The sequence below is a fragment of the Sus scrofa genome, chromosome 13 (genome assembly GCF_000003025.6).
Source record: "Sus scrofa isolate TJ Tabasco breed Duroc chromosome 13, Sscrofa11.1, whole genome shotgun sequence".
NCBI lineage: Eukaryota > Metazoa > Chordata > Mammalia > Artiodactyla > Suidae > Sus > Sus scrofa.
In genome coordinates this window covers 42,346,078-42,364,719 of record NC_010455.5, presented here as the reverse complement: position 1 = coordinate 42,364,719, position 18,642 = coordinate 42,346,078, and the positions used below count along the sequence as shown (strand labels likewise).

Below are 18,642 nucleotides of genomic sequence, written 5' to 3'. Positions count from 1 at the left end.
AGTAAAACACAGTAAGATGTACATAATTGAATGATATTAGGATTTAAAATACTTTTAAAAATTGTATCCTTGATCGCCTAACAACCTTGTTGTTAATTGCTTTCCATGTAGCAACTTTTCTCACTTGGCTTTGCTTCCTTCTTCCCAATTGCCTTCACTCTTTTTCTTAACTCTTTGGGGACTCCAACAGTAAGAAAAAGAAAAGCTAAATGTGAAGGGCTCTGTGGCAGTGTTTTCAGTTTAAGTGCCCAGTGGCAGAGTATGGCTCACAATGATGCTATGTTGGTCTGTTAGCGCCAACAGCCCATGAAATGTATAACCATATATTGATGCTCAGCGTACTTTTCAAAGTATCTGCACATGGTTCTCCCATCCTATTGAATGTATTTGGAATGTCTTGAGAGTTGTCCTGTACCTCATTTTTTTTGAAAAATTTTTTTCTTTTTCCTTCCTTCCTTCTTTTTTTTTTTTTTTTTTTTTTTTTTTTTTTTTTTTTAGGGCGGTACCCTAAAAAAATGGCATATGGAGGTTCCCAGGCTATGGGTTGAATCAGAGCTACAGCTGCTGGCCTATGCCACAGCCACCTCTGAACTGCTCTGCAATCTGTACCACAGCTCATGGCAGAACTAGATCTTTAACCCACTGAGCGAGGCCAGGGATCAAACCTGAATCCTCATGGATACTAGTTGGGTTTGTTACCACTGAGCCACAATGGGAACTCCCTTGTTGAAATTTTTTTTTTTTTTTTTTTTTTTTTTGCCTTTTCTAGGGCCCCTCCTGTGGCATATGGAGGTTGCCAGGCTAGGGATGGAATTGGAGCTGTAGCCATTGGCCTACGCCAGAGCCACAGCAACGCAGGATCCGAGCCGCATCTGCAACCTACACCACAGCTCACCGCAACGCAGAATCATTAACCCACTGAGCAAGGGCAGGGACCGAACCCGCAACCTCATGGTTCCTAGTTGGATTCATTAACCACTGCGCCACGACGGGAACTCCGAAATTTTTATATTGAGTTTTGGTGTCACGAATCTCAGTTTTTGCCAGATGAACCCTGTCATAAAGTATCTGTTATGAAATTTGGATTTTAAAAAACGAGGCATTTTCACCAAGAAAATGTTAATCACAATGACATTCTGCAGGCTATGCCTATATTTGTAGTGTTTTTAACAGCAGAAAATTAACATGAAATATACAAAGAGTTACTATAAATATTCAGAAATAAAAATGAATAGAAAAAGAGTAGTATTCTGTAAAAACTTAAGTTGGAGAAGTAGCAGATGTGGTCAAATACTAAATGTATTTGTAATTAGGATCATAATCTATTCCTTCTACCCTCCCTTAATCCTGAGCTTTCTTGTGGGTAACTGATTCCATGTGTGCAACTTGCTGCAGGAAGGGCAGGGTAAAGGCCTGGGAGTTGTTAAGCTCTAGATTGGATGGTACTTTGTATACCTCTTTATAAGGAAAATCTGTCAGTTACACAGACAAGTTGTAGGGTTGATTCTTGCTAAGTTGGCATTCCATTGAATGGTGAACATAATGCACCTTGTGATTATGCAGCAAATATTTCTTTTCTCTTTCCTCCCCAATAGATCAGCATCTATGATAACATGTGGTTGCTAGATGAAAAGAGAGTTGTGCTGCAAAAAAGAAATGATTTAGCAAATGTGAATTTTTTTTTTCTTGTCACGCCTGCGGCATGCAGAAATTCCTTGAGCATGGGATCAAACCTATGCCACAGCAGTGCCTCAAGCCACAGAAGTGGCAACACTGGATCCTTAATCCACTGAGCCATCAAGGAAATCCTGAAATATGATTTTTGTGATAAATGTTCTTGGAGGGAAAGATGTGAATTTGCATCTGATTTAACAACAACAATAAAAAGGCAAAGACAAGTGTAAGATAGTTTTATCTGTTTTGATGGTACTCACAGGTTCTGGTTGGGAGACTTGTGATAGTGATATTTTATGGTAATTTCATGTGTTTGAAGGGTATAGGTAGGGATTTATAGGGATGGTTGTGATCTAAGCTTATTTGGTCTCCAAAGCATGTCCAAGAGAGGCATAGGTGTTTTCTCATCTTGCCTGGCACATATATAATTGCAGCCATGTTAAGCTTTCAGGTAACTCAGTTTGGTTACATTCTCTAGGTAAGCCATTAGACATTTTAGCCTAGCTTGAGTCCTCCATTCTTCACCCAGTAGACTGTAAGCCCCACAATGAAACCCTCTAACTTGTTCACCTCTGTACCTAGGCCTGGTAGGACTCAAAAAACCATGTTGAACAAATAATAATGAACCTAGTGTTTGTCTTATCCACCCATCCATCCATCTACCCATCCACCCATCATTCATCCTTTCATCCATTTCTCAAGGTTACTGTTTTCTCCAGGTTTCTGCTGACACAAAGTGTCAGCCTGTGTTACTTTGCTTTAGAAAGTGATCATTTAAGTTCTCTACCATCTAGGGATTGTCAAATACACATGGTAAAAATAAACATGGTCAGAGACACATTGTAAAACTAAACTTAAGGTTAAGCTATAATTTACTAATGTGCAGAGGGTTTGATAAACTTAGGAAAACAAATTAATCCACTTTGATCAGGAAGATGCTAGAAACATCTCAGCAGAATTGAAAGGGAGCATCTGATGCCTCTCATCTACATCTCCCTGCTCCCTGGCCTTTGCTGCTCTTCACATTTTCTTTTATTCCTTTTTCTTTCTTTTTTTCCTTTTTAGGGCAGCCCCTGCAGCACATGGAAGTTCTCAGGCTAAGGGTCAAATTGGAGCTGCAGCTGCCAGCAATGCCAATCTGAGCTGCATCCATGACTTAGGCTGCAGCTTGTAGCAACACTGGATCCTTAACCCACTGAGCAAGGCCAGGGATCGAACCCGCATCCTCATGAACACTATGTTGGGTTCTTAATCCACTGAGCCACAATGGGAACTCCTACTTTTCTTTAACATATTTAATTTGTAAAAAGTTGGGAGCTACCTTCTCTTTTCTGAGGTGATCTTTAAAGAATGATGTGCTTAACTGCAGCCTGTTTACATTGTTTTATCTGTATTTAAAACCCTAGCCAGATATTCTATTTTGTATTTAAGATAAAAATCAACAAATAAAAAGTTGAAAAAGAAACAGAGTAATCCTTGAACATTTCTAAACAATTATCCTCCCCTACTTCCAAAACCGAATGATGCTTTACCTTAACTTCCCTGAGACTTCTTTCTGAGAGTCCATTTAGCTGTGGATTCGCCTTTATTCAAACATGTAGAAGCTAAAAAATGGTACAGAGAAAGTTTATTCTAACCCAGATGCATTTGGAAACTGATGTCATTACTATATGCTTTTGGTTTTGATGAGCTCTTTGATGAACTGAGGTCAGATTCTATCACAGAGACAGAAGTGACTCATTATAAAAGAGTGTAAACTGCTGCCTAGGTATTTGTTCCTCAGTATCTGCAGGGGATGGGTTCTAGGACCCTCCTCAGATACCAAAATCCATGGATGCTTAAGTCCCTCATAAAAAATGACATAGTATTTGCATATAACCTACACAAATCCTTTCTTGTATTTTACATCATCTCTAGATTACTTATAATATCTAATACAATGTAAGTGCTATGTAAACAGTTGTTAGATACAATGTAAATGCTATATAAATAGTTGCTGGTGTGTGACAAATTCAAGTTTTGCTTTTGGGAATTTATGATTTTTTTTTTTTGGCCACCCCACAGCATAGAGAGTTTCCAAACCAGGGATCAGATCTGAGCCACAGTTTCAACCTGCACTGCAGTTGCGGCAGTGCTGCATCCTTTAACTCACTGTGCAGGTCTGGAGATGGAGCCTGCATCACTGGCACTGCAGAGATATTTCCAATTCCACAGAGGGAACCCCTGAATTTTTTTTTTTTTGATGTCTTCAATCTGTCGTCAGTTGAATCCTCAGATGCAGAACCTGTGGCTATAGAGTGCTTATTGTATAGGGTACAATCAATACATAATTACCTCCAGGAAAGGGCTAGTTGTTGTCATGCTGCTGGAAGCTAGTGAGTTAGACCAACTGAAATGTTTATGTGATCTCCAAATCTCATTGTAAAACTTATCCTACCTAATTGACCTTCAGTGCTTTTGAAAAGAAAAATTATTGAAAAGAAAAATTATGGATTAATTTGAGCTTCCCCTCTCTCCTTATCTGGCTTCCTCTGTTCCTGGGGCAGAGACATTGACTGTCAATCAGATATTCAAGAACATGGGGAAAGGTATAAGAACAGGATGCCTGGATAATTCACTTGATACAAATTATCCATCATTCATGTACACTATATAGCAGTGGGTAATCCAGAAAATAAAATCTTTTGTAAAGTTCAGATGTTGGAGGTGGTAGTGAAGAAAGATATTAAAGCATTTTAGTTTTGAAAGGTGGTGACTGAAGAGAGTTAAGGACTTCTGCTGCTGGCCACGATGAAGTGTCTGGTGTCAGCCTTGACCTCCTTTCATGAAGAACTATAAAATTAGATAAAATGTATGAGGCAACTATTTCTAGAAATTGGCTAACAGGCAATGCAGGACTTTGAATTTGAGAAAAAATAACACTCTAAGTAGGCCTTACATTCACCTTGGTTTTCTACCTAGGGGTCCATTCACTGGACCAGAGAGTAAGCCTTATTTTTAACTTATCAAGAATGCATTCAAGTTGAGAGAATTAAAATCTCCCTCACACCATACCCCAAAATTAATTCCTCCTACATTAAGGCAATACATATGTAAAATCAACCAGTAGAAAGTCAGCATAGAAATGAGCATTTATCTCAACTGCAGTGAGAGAGGACCTTAGAAACTTAAAGGCAAAAAGAAAAGATTATACAAGAAAGAGTTGTGGACTTGATTCCATTAAAAAACAAACTTTCGTTTGTCAAAAAACAAAAATCAATATAGAGATACACATGTGCAGCAAATATGAGGTATGAGTGCTTAAAAGACCAGGCACTCCAAACAGTTGACAACAATGCATGATTCCAGTAGTTAAGCGGGAGGTCAGACATCCTATATTTTCCATCCTGAAGCTTTTATTTTCAATCCTTTCCTGCTTGGTGGGTGGAAAAACTCAATTGCCCAAGGTCTCTTCCTGCTTGCTATTTCATCCCTCCTGCCTCTCAGCCTCAGCAGGGGCCTGGCTTTACATTCCATTCCATTCCTTGCCTGGGGCCCTCTAGCTCTTACATGCAATCTTTAGTGATGTTCCTATGAGTTCTAAAAACTTGGGGTTTCCCAGTAATATTGTTCTGTGGCACTTGTTATTAAGTATCGGTATTTCATACTCATCTTTTATTGGAGACATGGTGGTTTCATTTCTACAAAGAAAATGTGACATGTTCCCCTTTTTGACTTCCCATCTTCTCTGAAAAATTGGATGCTTAAAGTGTGTGTGTGCATGTGTGTGTGTGTGTGTGTGTGTGTGTGTTCAGGGAATAGACTTGAGGGCTTGAGGGGAGTAATAAAGGAATTGATGGTGCAGTGGTCTGCTCCAGCATTACCACATATTTTCTGATCTGCTGGAAGCAGAAAAATGAGTGTGATGACCTGAGGGAGCCAATGACCAAGTGAGCATATGTTCTGAGCCAAGTTTCAATAAATCACATTGAGCAAGATTCTCCCTGTTCCTCCTGTGTCCATTTACAGGAGTGGACACTTAACGGGTAGTTTGCTGCATTGTACATCCCCAAAGAAAATATATATAAGCTTTTATTCATTCATCCGTAGGGAATTCTACTATGTTCAAGGTACTGTAAAATATTCAGAGACAAATTCTCAAGAAGTTTCAAATCTTAGCATCTGTGAATGTACACAAATAAGTATAAGATCAAAAAAGGTTAAGTGCCTTAAGAAACTGGAAATGCACAATTAAAAACATAGTTCTTACTTACTATGGATTAAATGGAGATTCTGGCCCAGCAAACATGGCATAGACCCATTTTCCTTGCTCTCCTACTAACGCACAATATGAACTCTAGAACCGAAGGAAGAGACAACCAAATGAGATTTCCGAAAGGTGATCTGGTTTGAGACTCCAGGACCAGAACACCATAGTAGCAAGATGTATAGGTCCTCCCTCCCCAAAGAAGAAGCCTCCCAGACCAGGCGTTTCCTACCTCTCAACCAACCAAAAGGGAAGAAGTTCAGGGAGGCTGATTTTTTTCCCCTGATTAAATGGGAGTCTTTCTGGCGACATTAGACAAATTTGACACCTCTAGTAAGGGGGTTGATCAAAATAACTGGCAAGAGGAAGTGCTGCCCTTCCTCACCAGACCTGAGATTCTCCTTTTCAGCAAGCAGGCAGAACAGCATGAAAGACCTAGTTACAGCAAATGAACTAATCCAGGAAGGCACTTTTTCTCTGCAGCCCTTAGATGCTTCTCACCTGACATTGTAGCAAGCAAGTGGAACCAGCGAGGGGGATGTAGACACAATAAGTGCCATTCCAATCTCTTTGTCCTCATCTGCCTGAAATGTTCCTCTCTTGCCCAAAGATATGGAGGCAGCTGGGGACCCTGATAGGAGGTTCCTACTACATCCATTGCCCATGGAGAGACACCTAAGGCCCAGTCTAGGGAAACTCCTACTCCCTCAGTCAGTGGGATGGATGAAGGGACCAGTGGGATCCTCTTTAATACCAGATAAATCAAGCAGACCAAAATAAACATCACAGAGACTGAAAATTACATTGCTATTGGAGCCACAACCCATAAAAGTAGCCAAGACCCATGATTAATTTAACAGGGTGACTTCCTGCTAATACAAAAGAATCCAGACTCTCTTAACATAATAGACAAAAAATCCAGAGAATAAATTAAAAAATCATCCATCCTACCAAGAACCAAGAAAATCACAGATTGCATGAGAAAAGACAATCATCTGACACCAACAGCAAGATGAATCAGATGTTAGAATTATCTAACATAGATTTAAAAGTGTTTCTCATGCAAACAGTTACCAATAATTACAAATTCTTCTGATTACAAATAAGAAGGAAATTTCAGGATATAAATAGAAGTTATAAAACAGAACTAAATGGAAATTATAAAATTGAAGATTACAATAATATGGAAAACATTTCTGGATATTCTTTGTTTTCTTTTTAGGATCATATCTGCCGTGTATGGAAGTTCCCAGAATAGGGGTCAAATCAGAGCTGCAGCTGCTGGCCTACACCACAGTCATAGCAATGCCACCCAAGCCACATCTGTGACCCGTGCCGCAGCTTGAAGCAACACCAGATCCCTAACCCGCTGAGTGAGGCCAGGGATCAAACCCACATTTTCATGGATGCTAGTTGGGTTCCTAACCCACTGAGCCACAAAGGATACGCCCTTGCTGGATAGTCTTAACAGTAGAGTGGAGATGAGAGATGATACAATTAGAGGCTGTGAGAATAATAGAATCTACCCAATTTAAGCAATAGAGAGGAAATATACTGAAAAAAATGAACAGTGCCTCTAGGACCTGTGAACAATAACAAAAGATACAACATTTGTATCCCTGGAGTCCTGGAAGAAAATAAGAAAGACAATGATGCTGAAAGAGTATTTGGGGAAATAATGGCTGAAAGATTTTCCCAATTTGGTGAAATATATAAGCCCATAGATCTAAGAACCTAAATAAACCTCAAATATGATAAACCCAAAAAAACCTATGCCAAAATACATCATATTTAAATTTTTGAAAATGAAATCCTAAGAGGAAAAAAGTCTTGAAAGCAGTCAGAGAGGAATGATACATTACCTGTAGAGGAACACCAGTTCAACCTATAGAGGAACACCAATTCAACTGACAGCAGATTTCTTATTTTATAATATGGAGACAAGAAGGAAGTACTACAGTATTTGTCAAGGAAGCACTGAAAGAACGATAAACTGAGAGTTCTATATCTTGCAAAACTATCTTTTAGGAAGGAAGGGGAAATAAAAACATTCTCAGATGAATGAAAACTAAAAGTTGTTGCTAGTGCATTTGCTCTTAAAGATTGGCTAAAGGAAATACTTCAATCAGAAAGAAAAAAATTTAAAAAAATGAAATATTGGATAACGAGAAGGAACAGTGTAGCAAGATTTATGGATACATAGAAGAATGAACAGTGCAGCAAGATTTATGGATACATACAGTAAACTATTATTTCCTTATGTGTTTTATAAATAATATTTGATGATTGAAACAGAACTCTTAATGTCATATTATATTCAAGTCAATGATATCTAAAAGTGGGAAAGGTAAAGGGATTTAAATGGAAGTGAAGTTTCCCCATTTTAAAGTAATAATATATTGATAATAGTAGACTATACCAAGTCACATATTAGATTGTAATACCCAGAGCTACCTGGGTTTTACAAAAGCTATATAAAGAAGTGCATCTAGGAGTTCCCATCGTGGCGCAGTGGTTAACAAATCCAAGAACCATGAGGTTGCAGGTTCGGTCCCTGGCCTTGCTCAGTGGGTTAAGGATCTGGCATTGTTGTGAGCTGTGGTGTAGGTTGCAGGTGCAGCTTGAATCCCATGTTGCTGAGGCTCTGGTGTAGGCCGGCGGCTACAGCTCCAATTTGACCCCTAGCCTGGGAACCTCCATATGCTGCAGGAGTGGCCCTAGAAGAGGCAAAAAGACAAAAAGACAAAAAAAAAAAAAAAAAAAAAAAAAGTGCATCTAAAACCACTATACATGATTTTAGATGCACTTCTGAATATTGAAAAACAACAGCAGCAACAACAACAAAACTTTCAAGCAATCCACAGGAAGAGAAAGAAGGATCAAGAACCACAGAAATGAATTAGAAAGCAAATGGGACCTGCTGTATAGCACAAAGACCTCTATTCAGTATTCTGTGATCATCTATGTGGGAAAAGAGGACGGATGTGTGTACATGCATAACTGAATTGCTTTGTTGTAGAGCAGAAATTATCACAACATTGTAAATCAACTATACTTCAATAAAACTTTTAAAAAATGAAAAAAACAAGTAATATGATAATATACTGAAGTGCTAACATGTTAATAATCTTAAATGTACATTATCTAAATCTTTTATTGAAAGATAGAGATTGACAGTGGATAAAAAATCCAATCCAACAATATGCTGCTTATGAGGAACTCACTTCAAAGCTAATGATTAAGCAAGGTAAAAGTTAAAGAATTTCAGAAGAACAGGTGTTAAGTCTTCTATGAATGTTTGATAGAATTCGCCTTTGCAGCCTTCAGATTCTGGACTTTGGCTTTTTGGAAGTTTCTTAATCACATTTTCAGTTTCAGTGCTTGTGATTGGTCTGTTTAGATTTTCAGTTTCTTCCTGGTTCATTCTTGGTAGGTTGAACTTTTCTAAGAATCTGGCATTTTATTGGCATATAGTTGCTTATAGTAGTCTCTTATGATCCTTTGTATTTCTATGGAGTCAGTTGTAATTTCTCCTTTTTCATTTCTAATGTTATTGATATGAGCCCTCTCCCTTTTTTTCCTGATGAGTCTGGCTAAGGGTTTATCAATTTTATTCATCTTTTCAGAGAACCAACTTTTGGTTTCATTGATCTTCTCTATTGTTTTCTTTGTCTCTAATTCATTTGTTTATGCTGTGATCTTTATGATTTCTTTCCTTTTGCTAATTTTGGGCTTTGTCTGTTCTTCTGTCTCTAGTTGTTTTAGGTATAAGGTTTGATTGTTTATTTGAGATTTTTCTTCCGTCCTGGAATAAGATTGTATTGCCATAAACTTCCCTCTCAGAACTGCTTTTGCTGTGGCCCAAAGGTTTGGGGTTGTTTTATATTTGCTGTCATTTGTCTCTAGGTGTCATTTGATTTATTCCCTCTTTGATTTTGTCACTGACCCATTGGTTGTTCAGTAGTGTATTGTTTATCTTCCAAGAGTTTGTGATTTTTTTGCTGTTTTTTTCTTGTAGTTGATTTCTAGTCTCATAGCATTGTGATCAGAGAAAATGCATGGGATAATTTCAACTTTTTTAAGTTTACCAAAGCTTGATCTTGTGGCCCAAGATGCAATCTATTCTGGAGAATGTTCCATGTATACTTGAGAAGAAGGTATATTCTGCTTCTTTGGTATGGAAAATTCTATAAATATCAGTTAAATCTATCTGGTCTAGGGTGTCATTAAGGACCTGGTGTTGCCATGGCTGTGGCATAGGCTTCAGCTGCAGCTCCAATTTGACCCCTCTCCTAGGATGTCCCATATGCTGCATATGTGGCTGTAAAGAGAAAAAAAAAAAAAAAAGCAGGAGAGGCTATACTAATATGTGACAAAAGTAGACTTCAGAGCAAAGAAAATATCTAGAGATAAAGTCATTATTACGTAATGATGAAAACATCAACCCACCCAGAAAACTTGATGATCCTAAATGTATAAACACCAAATTATAGATCCTTAAAAAAAAAAAAAAAAAGAGGGAGAGATTGCTAACTGTATTTGGAGACTCCATTGGACCATTTTCAACAATTGGTGGAACTACTGTGCATAAAATCAGCAAAAAAAAAAATAGAGAATCTGAGCATCACAATTGGCCAGTAGTAGCTAGTTGACATATATAGAACACTCTATCCAGCAGTAGCAGAATACACATTTTTTTTAAGCACCCATGCAACATTCATCAAAACAGACCATATCTTGGGTCACCAAAAAACACTTTAACAAAGTTTTAAAAATTGAAATCATTCAGAATGTGTTCTCTGACTATATAATAAAATCTAACTAGAAATAAATTACAAAAAGATCACAGAAAAATTTCTAAATATGAAAATTAAGTAGCATAATTCTACATTAAACATAGGTTAAAGATGAAATCTTAAAGGAAATTGAAAAATACAAAGAGCTGAATGAAAATGAAAATACAGCTTATTAAAATATGTAGGCTGCAGCTAAAGCAGTGATGAGAAGGAAATTTATACCACTATATCAGAAATGAGGTGGGAGTGGTGCAGTGGAAACAAATATGGCTAGGAACCATGAGGTTGCTGGTTCGATCCCTGGCCTCATTCAGTGGGTTAAGAATCTGGCATTGCTGTGAGCATTGCTGTGGTGTAGGTCGCAGACATGGCTCAGATCCTGTGTTGCTCTGTCTCTGGCGTAGGCCAGCAGCAACAGCTCTGATTAGATCCCTAGCCTGAGAACCTCCATATGCTGTGGGTGTGGCCCTAAAAAGCAAATAAATAAATAAATAAAGGAAATGAGGAAAGTTCTCAAATTAATAGCTCAGGTATAAAAAAGGAAAGAAAAATAATCCTATAACAAGAAGACAGAAGGAAATAATAAAAGTAAAAGCAGAAATCAATAAAACTTAAAACAGGAAAGTCAATGAAGTCAATGAAGCAAAATCTGGTTATTCTAAAAATATTATTAAAATTGAGAGATGCTTAGCAAGACTGACAATTAGAAAATTATTAATATAAGGAATGAAATAGGGGATATAAATACAGATCCTATAGTTATTAAAAAATAATAAGGATATACTATGAACAACTTCATATTCATATATTCAGCTACTTAAAAAAAGAGATCAATTTTTCAAAAACTGTAAACCTTCTAAATTCACTCAGGATGAAATGGACAGCCTGAGTAGCCATTAAGTAAGTTGATTTAGTACTTAAAAGTCTTCCCCAAAAGAGCTAAGTTCATATAGTTTTACTGGAGAAATCTACTAAATGTTTAGAGAAGACCTAACATCCATTTTACATAAACTCTTTCAGAAAATAGAAGAGTCAGGAATGCTTCCCAACTCATTTTATGAGCCTAGTAAAAGATTACAGTGAGGGAGGGAAGAGGCAAAGAGGGAGGAAGGAAGGAAGGAAGGAAAGAGGGAGGGAGAGAGGGAGGGAGGGAGGGAGGAAGGAAGGAAGGAAGGAAGAAAGGAAGGAAGGAAGAAAGAAAGAAAGAAAGGGAAAGAAAAGACTATTCTAGTCCAATATCTCTTATGAACTTTGACATAGAAATACTCAACAAAATATTATCAAAGCAAGGCCAACACTATGTAAAAAATAATTATGTACCATGACCAAATGAGATTTAATACATGTACGCAAGGGTGGTTCAGTTCTTTAAATTGAATCATTGTAATCTACCATATCTACAAGCTAAAGAAGAAAAAATATATCATCGTATCAATAGACCCAGAACAAGCATTTGACAAAATCCAACATCCATTTATAATAAAAATTGTTGGCAATTTAGAAACAGAGGTGGATTACTTCAGCTTGATAGAGAATCTTTGAGATTGGGAACAAGACAAGGATGTTCACTCTCACTACTTCTATTCAATACAATAACGGAAGTTCAAGCCACTGTGATATGACAAGAAGAAGGAATAGGAGGTGTGCAGAGTAGAAGGGAATAAAGTAAAAGTATCTTTATTTGCAGATGACAATATTTTCTACCTACAAGATCCCTAGAAATATACACTAGCAACAATAAACTCCTAGAACTAATAAGTGAGTTTAGCAATTAAGTAATCCACAAAATTTAACTGTATTTCTATATGTTAACAGTGAATATGCAGAAACCAAAACTTTAGACACAATAACATTTACATTGGTTCTAAAGAAAATGAAATATTAGATATACACTTGACAAAATTTTTGCAGGATTTATATGCTGAAAATTACAAAATGCTAGTGAGAAAAATCAAAGAAGACCTTCCAATAAATGTTGGAAGTCTCAACACAGTAAAGGTGTAAGTTCTCCCCAACTTGATCTTAGGTTTAATACAATTGCTAATAAAATTTAGGTTAATCTAAAGTAGACATTGGCCCTATATTTAAAACAATCATAGCATAGAATAATAAGGTAAGAGGAATTACTCTATCAAATACTAAAGCTACTTATATAGCAGTAGTAATCTAGTCAATATGGTATTGCCAGAGAACACAGTGGAATAGAATGAAGGACCTAGAAATAGACCCCCCACACACACACACACGAAATGATTTTTGACAAAAATGCAAAAATAATTCAATGAAGGAAGCCCAGACTTTCAACAAATGGTATTGGTGCATTAGACATCCATTGGCAAAAATAAATAAATAAATAAATAATAAAAAATTTAAAAAACGCATTGATCTAAACTTCATACTTTGTACAAAAGTTAACTAAAAATGGGTTATAGGCCTTAAATGTAAAATTATAAAGTTTTTAGAAAAATAAACATAGAAATTTGATGGGGTCTAAGGCTAGGTGGGCAAAGAGTTCTTAGACTTAATACCAAAAGTGTAAATCCATAAAAGGAGCAATAGATAGATTGGGCTGCATCAAAATTAAAACTTTTTCTCTGTGAAATCCATGTGAAAGAATGAAAAGACAGTCTATAGATTAGAAAAGAATATTTGCAAACCACATATTTCACAGAAGACTAGTATCTAGAATATATAGAGCCCCTAAAACTCAACCAAGGAATCCAATTAGAAAGTGGGCATAAGACATGAACAGACATTTTACCAAGCAAGATATACAGATGGCAGATAAGCGCACAAGCTATTCCACATCACTAGCCATTAGAGAAAAACTAAATAAAACCACAATGAGCTATCACTTCACACCTATAAGAATGGCTAAAATAAAAAATAATGACAACCAACAGCAAATACTGGTGAGGATGCAGAGAAACTGTTCACTCATACATTGTTAGTGGCTAATGGGGGTATAAAATGGTACAGCCACTCTGGGATAAATCTGGCAGTTTCTTATAAAATGAAACGTATAACTAACATATGACCCAGCAATGGCACTCTTGAGCATTTATCTCAGAGAAATGAAAATTCATATTCATATAAAAGAATTTGTACATAAATGTTCATGCCAGCTTTATTCATAATAGCCAAAGTCTGGAAATAGCCCAGATGTTTTTAATGGATGGGTGGTCAAATAAACTGTGGTACCTATGGAATTATACTCAGCAATCAAAATGAATGCTATTGATAGAAACAACAACCTTGGTGATTTTTCAGAGAATTGTGTTGAGTGAAAAAAGCCAATTCCAATAAATTACATACTTCAGTTTTTTTAAGTTTTCTTCAAAAAAAATTTAAGATTTTTATTTTTTATATTATAGTTGATTTACAACGTTCTGTCAATTTCTGTTGTAAAGTGACCCATATATATACACACATATATATATGTATATATATTCATTTTCTCACATTATCCTCCATCATGTTCCATCATAGGTGACTAGATATAGATCCCTGTGCTATAGCTCTATAAAGCAGGATCTCATTGCTTATCCACTCCAAATGGCAATAGTTTAACCCCAAACTCCCAGTCCATCCCACTCCCTCTCCTTCCCCCTTGGCAACCACAGTATGTTCTCCAAGTCCATGAGTTTGTTTCCTTTCTGTACATATGTTCATTTGTGCCTTATACTAGATTCCAGATATAAGTGATATCACATGGATGGAACTAGAGATTCTCATACTAAGTGAAGTAAGTCAGAAAGAGAAAGACAAATGCCATATAAAATTTTTTAAATTGAAGTTGATTTACAACATTGTGTTGTATTATGTTAACAATGTTGTGTTTTATATATATACACACACACACACATATTCTTTTTCAGATTTTTTTTTCATTATAGGTTTATTATAGGATATTGAATATAGTTCCCTGTGCTATACAGTAGGACTTTATCGTTTATTTATTTTATATATAGTAGTTTGTATCTGCTAATCCCAAACTCTTAATTTGTTCTTTCCACACTTTTCCCCTTTGTTTTATTTTCCAAGTCTGTGAGGCTATTTCTGTTTTGTAAATAAGTTCATTTTTATCATATTTTAGATTCCATATATAAGTGATAAAATTACATACTTTATGATTCCATTTAAGTAATATTTTTGAAGTGACAAAATTTGAGAAATGGAAGACACAGTAATGATTGCCAGGGCTTAGGGATAGAGGTGAGGGAGGGGCAAGTGAAAGGTAGGTGAGGTAATAAAAGTGCAATATTAAGTATCCTTGTGATGGTAGAACTACTCCATATCTTGACTGTGGTGGCAGATACACGAACTTACTCAAGTTATAAAATTCTATTGAACTTAATAGATCTACAAACACATATACTGAATGAGTATACTGGGATTTGGGGGCATTCTGGATAAGATTGGTGTATTGTATTAATGTCAATATCCTTGCTGTGCTATTATACTATGATTTTGCAAAGTGTTACCACTGGGTGAAACTGGATAAAGAATACATAGGATAGCTCCATGTTATTTCTTATAACTGCATGTGAACCTGCAATTATCTCAGTTATTTCAATTGAAATTATGTACATATATATAAGCTTTTAAAATTGTTTATATATATGTGTGTGTATATATATATATATATATATACACACACACCACATTTGACCACTAGCTCTGTGTCATGCACTGTTTGAATAAATTTGCATCAGTAATAATTCCATCTAATCCCCCAAACAGCAATATTATCACTATTTTCCAATGAAGAGACCAAGTCACAATGAGATCAAGCAACGGTCAAGTTTCCCGTCATTGCAGAACCTGGATTAGAATCCAAGGACTTTTGGCTCTAGTATCCACAGCCCAAACTGATAGGTTATTTTCTCTCTTTACTTAAAGATAATTTATAACCGAGGTCATTGTGTGAGACTTTATGGAGGAAATGGCATTTTAAACTTCCTTAAAGGGGAGATTTTGACCTGATATATGTATAGTTAATGTTACTGTACGTAGGAGGAAATTAATACATATTTGTTGAATCAATAGGTGACTTACCTTCTTTAAGCCACTAGACGATTCCTTCAGTCACTGATTATCTGCCAGGAGCCCAGGATTTGCAAAATGAGAAAACACAGGACCCATGGCAATAAGCTCATTTTGCTTTATTGCACTGACTATTGCATTGACTTTCTCCCAACTTAGGTCAGTGTTCCCAGAGGGGATCTATTGGCATTCTGGGTGGGACAATTCTGTGTTGTGTGGAGATAATACCTTGCAGAACTTTTAGCAACAATTAGAGTGTTCCCCAAATATCAGTATTGGCCTCAAATACTGAGATGTTGAAAAAACACCCCACCTCCCCATTTACTCCTTCCTCCTAAAGATCCTGGTCAAGAACCAGTGTACTTAATCTCTCTTGTTATCAAACTCAAAGAATTCAGCAGAACTGCAGGATTCACATGATTCAAGGGGGACATTACAACTTCCCCCTTAGCATGGTTCCATGCATATGATAGAAAGAAATAGAACTTCCTTGCCTTCATAGTGGCTCTATGTTTGAATCTGAATTGGTCTAAAGTGTTCATTTTGCTTTTTGTTGTTGTTGTTGTTGTTCTGGTTGTTCTTTTTGATGGGCATAAGAAAGGTTTCCCCTTTAAGAGGAATGCTGCTGAGCACATACCATCTAGCATACCCCAGACCAAGCTCTTTGAATCTCAATAGAAAGAAAAATATCTGAAAGGGAAATGTATTAATGGATTATTTTTGTAAATGCGAAAAATCTCTTGGAAGGGCAATTTTGTCTTGTTGACTGGCAGAAAAACAGCGGCGTTAATTATGTTGTCTTGTTAAATTTGAAAGAATGTAGTGAATATTGGGAACTTTTCTAATTGCCTTTGTGGAGAAGCATTTCAGGGATCAGAGCCATCTCTGTCAGAGGAATGCCAAGGCAGCTGTGTCCCTTCTGAGGCACTGGGTCTAGTTGGATGTTCTCAGGGGAAACAGTTGTGAGCTTGAGAACATGGACTCTGGGGGAAAACTCATGGAGAGGTGAAAGGTGGGAAAAGGCAGAATCTCTGCTTCAGGTTCTGAGCACTGGCTGTTTCTTTCCTTTTCATGTGGAGAGATGAGAAGGAGATAAACAGAGTTGTGGAAATCCCTGCATTCATGTGGATGCAATGTCTCCACACTTGTCTTGGCTCCTGTAGGCAGATAAGCTCTCTAGCCATCAGAACTGGGGTGGGGGTGGAGGGACAAATTATGTCCCCAGGAATACAGTTCTTTGAAAAAAGCCCAGGCAAAGTGTGGGGTTTAAATAGAAGAACAGAAGGAAAAACCAAATGATGACCTGCATAAAAAATGGAAAAACAATGTTGCTTTCTCATAAATCTAGTTCTTGGATAGAAATTTGGTGTAAAAAGAGAGCCCTAAAATATAGAAGAATGCCATCTGGGGTAAAAACAGGAGTTCAGAGGGCCAGCTTTTGTACCCTGTTTGAATTTCAGATGAGATAAAACCAGTGGCTCTGCTAAGTTGCAGTGCAAAATCTTACATGGCTTCTCGAGAAAAGCAATTTATTTTAGATTATAGCACAGCGGCTATCGTTTAAACTGCTAGCGATTGTAATTGAACTCAGAACCAGCCTTCTCTGTGAACACGGGATGCAGTAATAAGTTACCCAGGCTGTTCTGAATAACATGGATGCCAGGCCTTCAAGACAGATGGGCATGGTAGCCCAAACCTCGCATCACTAGTATCTTGTCAGCCTTCTCACACCCAGCCCATTCAAAAATACATTCTGGGAAATGTACCTAGCTGGGTATTCAAATGTGTGCTGGCTGTGCATTTGAGGGGATATTAATATGAAACAGCCAGGAGGCAGCAATCTTGAGGAAATTAGAGAACATGCAATTAGCATTAGGGAACTTTTTTGTTCACTTTTTATCTTATTTAGGGTCATGAGGGACTTGTGGGGGAGGGGAAGAGGGCTGTGTGGCAGAGAGAATCCAGAATAAAGAAAAGAGTCCCTCTTGCTACTGGAAAATCTTTGATTGGATAATGTGAACTGAAGTTTGGCACTTGCTATCAGCCTCTACATGGAGTAAAACATGAGCCACTGCAGATGACAACCCTTAGCATGCCCTGAGTGGAGCTCAGGGTGGAGACAAGGAGTGAGGCAATTCTGTGCTCTGGGAAAACTGGAAGAACAGGTCTTCAGATAGATATTTTTAGAAGAAGACTTTATGAGCCCAATTCTGGCATCTCCTCAAATCTAGAAAACACTAAAATCCATCAACGATGAGTAATGTCTGTGACTACTAGTAACCTTCAGGAGACCAGTAGGAAATGTGTGTAAAATGTATGCATGGCTGTGTACACCTCCCCCTTAACCTTTATGACTCATCCTGGTATTTCCCCTTTCCTCTTTGGGGCAGTATTTCAGAGCTTTCTGAAATACTTCCTCTGGCTGTAGTTAGTTGGCAAAACAAAGAGTCAGGGTCTTCTGTGAGAACAGCCACTCCCAAGGGTGGGCCCATGAGCCCTGAGGGAACTCAGGAAAACATATCAAAAGAGTGATTCCGGTAAGCCCAGACCTTTACATCTTCCTATAGAAAGGGTTTTCTGTAAATCTTCCGTAAATCTTGTTATCTGTAAATCTTGTGTTCCTACTGCCTCCACTTTGTTGCAAAAACTCATGTATCCTAGCTTCCCCCTCCTCCCCTCCTCAGAGAGGTTTCTTTGGGGGCTACCTGAGATGCCGTCCCTCGAGCTTAAGTCCTAATTTCACCCCAAATAAAACTTAACTCTCAACTTTTAGGTTGTACTTTTTTTAGTCGAAAAAAAGGAAGGGGATGTGCTTACCCTCCAAACCCCAGAATGTCACCCCATCACTAAGTCTTAATGAAAATTCAGTTATTCTGTTGG

General features: G+C 37.3%; 1 protein-coding gene across 7 annotated transcripts in view; it reads left to right on the top strand.

Moving 5' to 3' along the window:
* The window catches only part of FHIT (fragile histidine triad), a 1,440,837-nt gene that overhangs the window by 520,080 nt on the left and 902,115 nt on the right, over positions 1-18,642 (top strand). For 2 of the 7 annotated variants that reach the window (XM_021070760.1, XM_021070761.1), the window contains exon 1: positions 14,757-18,299. The exons of 3 other annotated variants lie outside the window; for them this stretch is intronic. The gene's annotated coding sequence lies outside the window, so the exon portion shown is untranslated. Of the gene's footprint in view, positions 1-14,754; positions 18,300-18,642 lie in introns of those variants that run through there. 2 more of the 7 variants (XM_021070755.1, XM_021070756.1) reach the window with 2 other exon arrangements.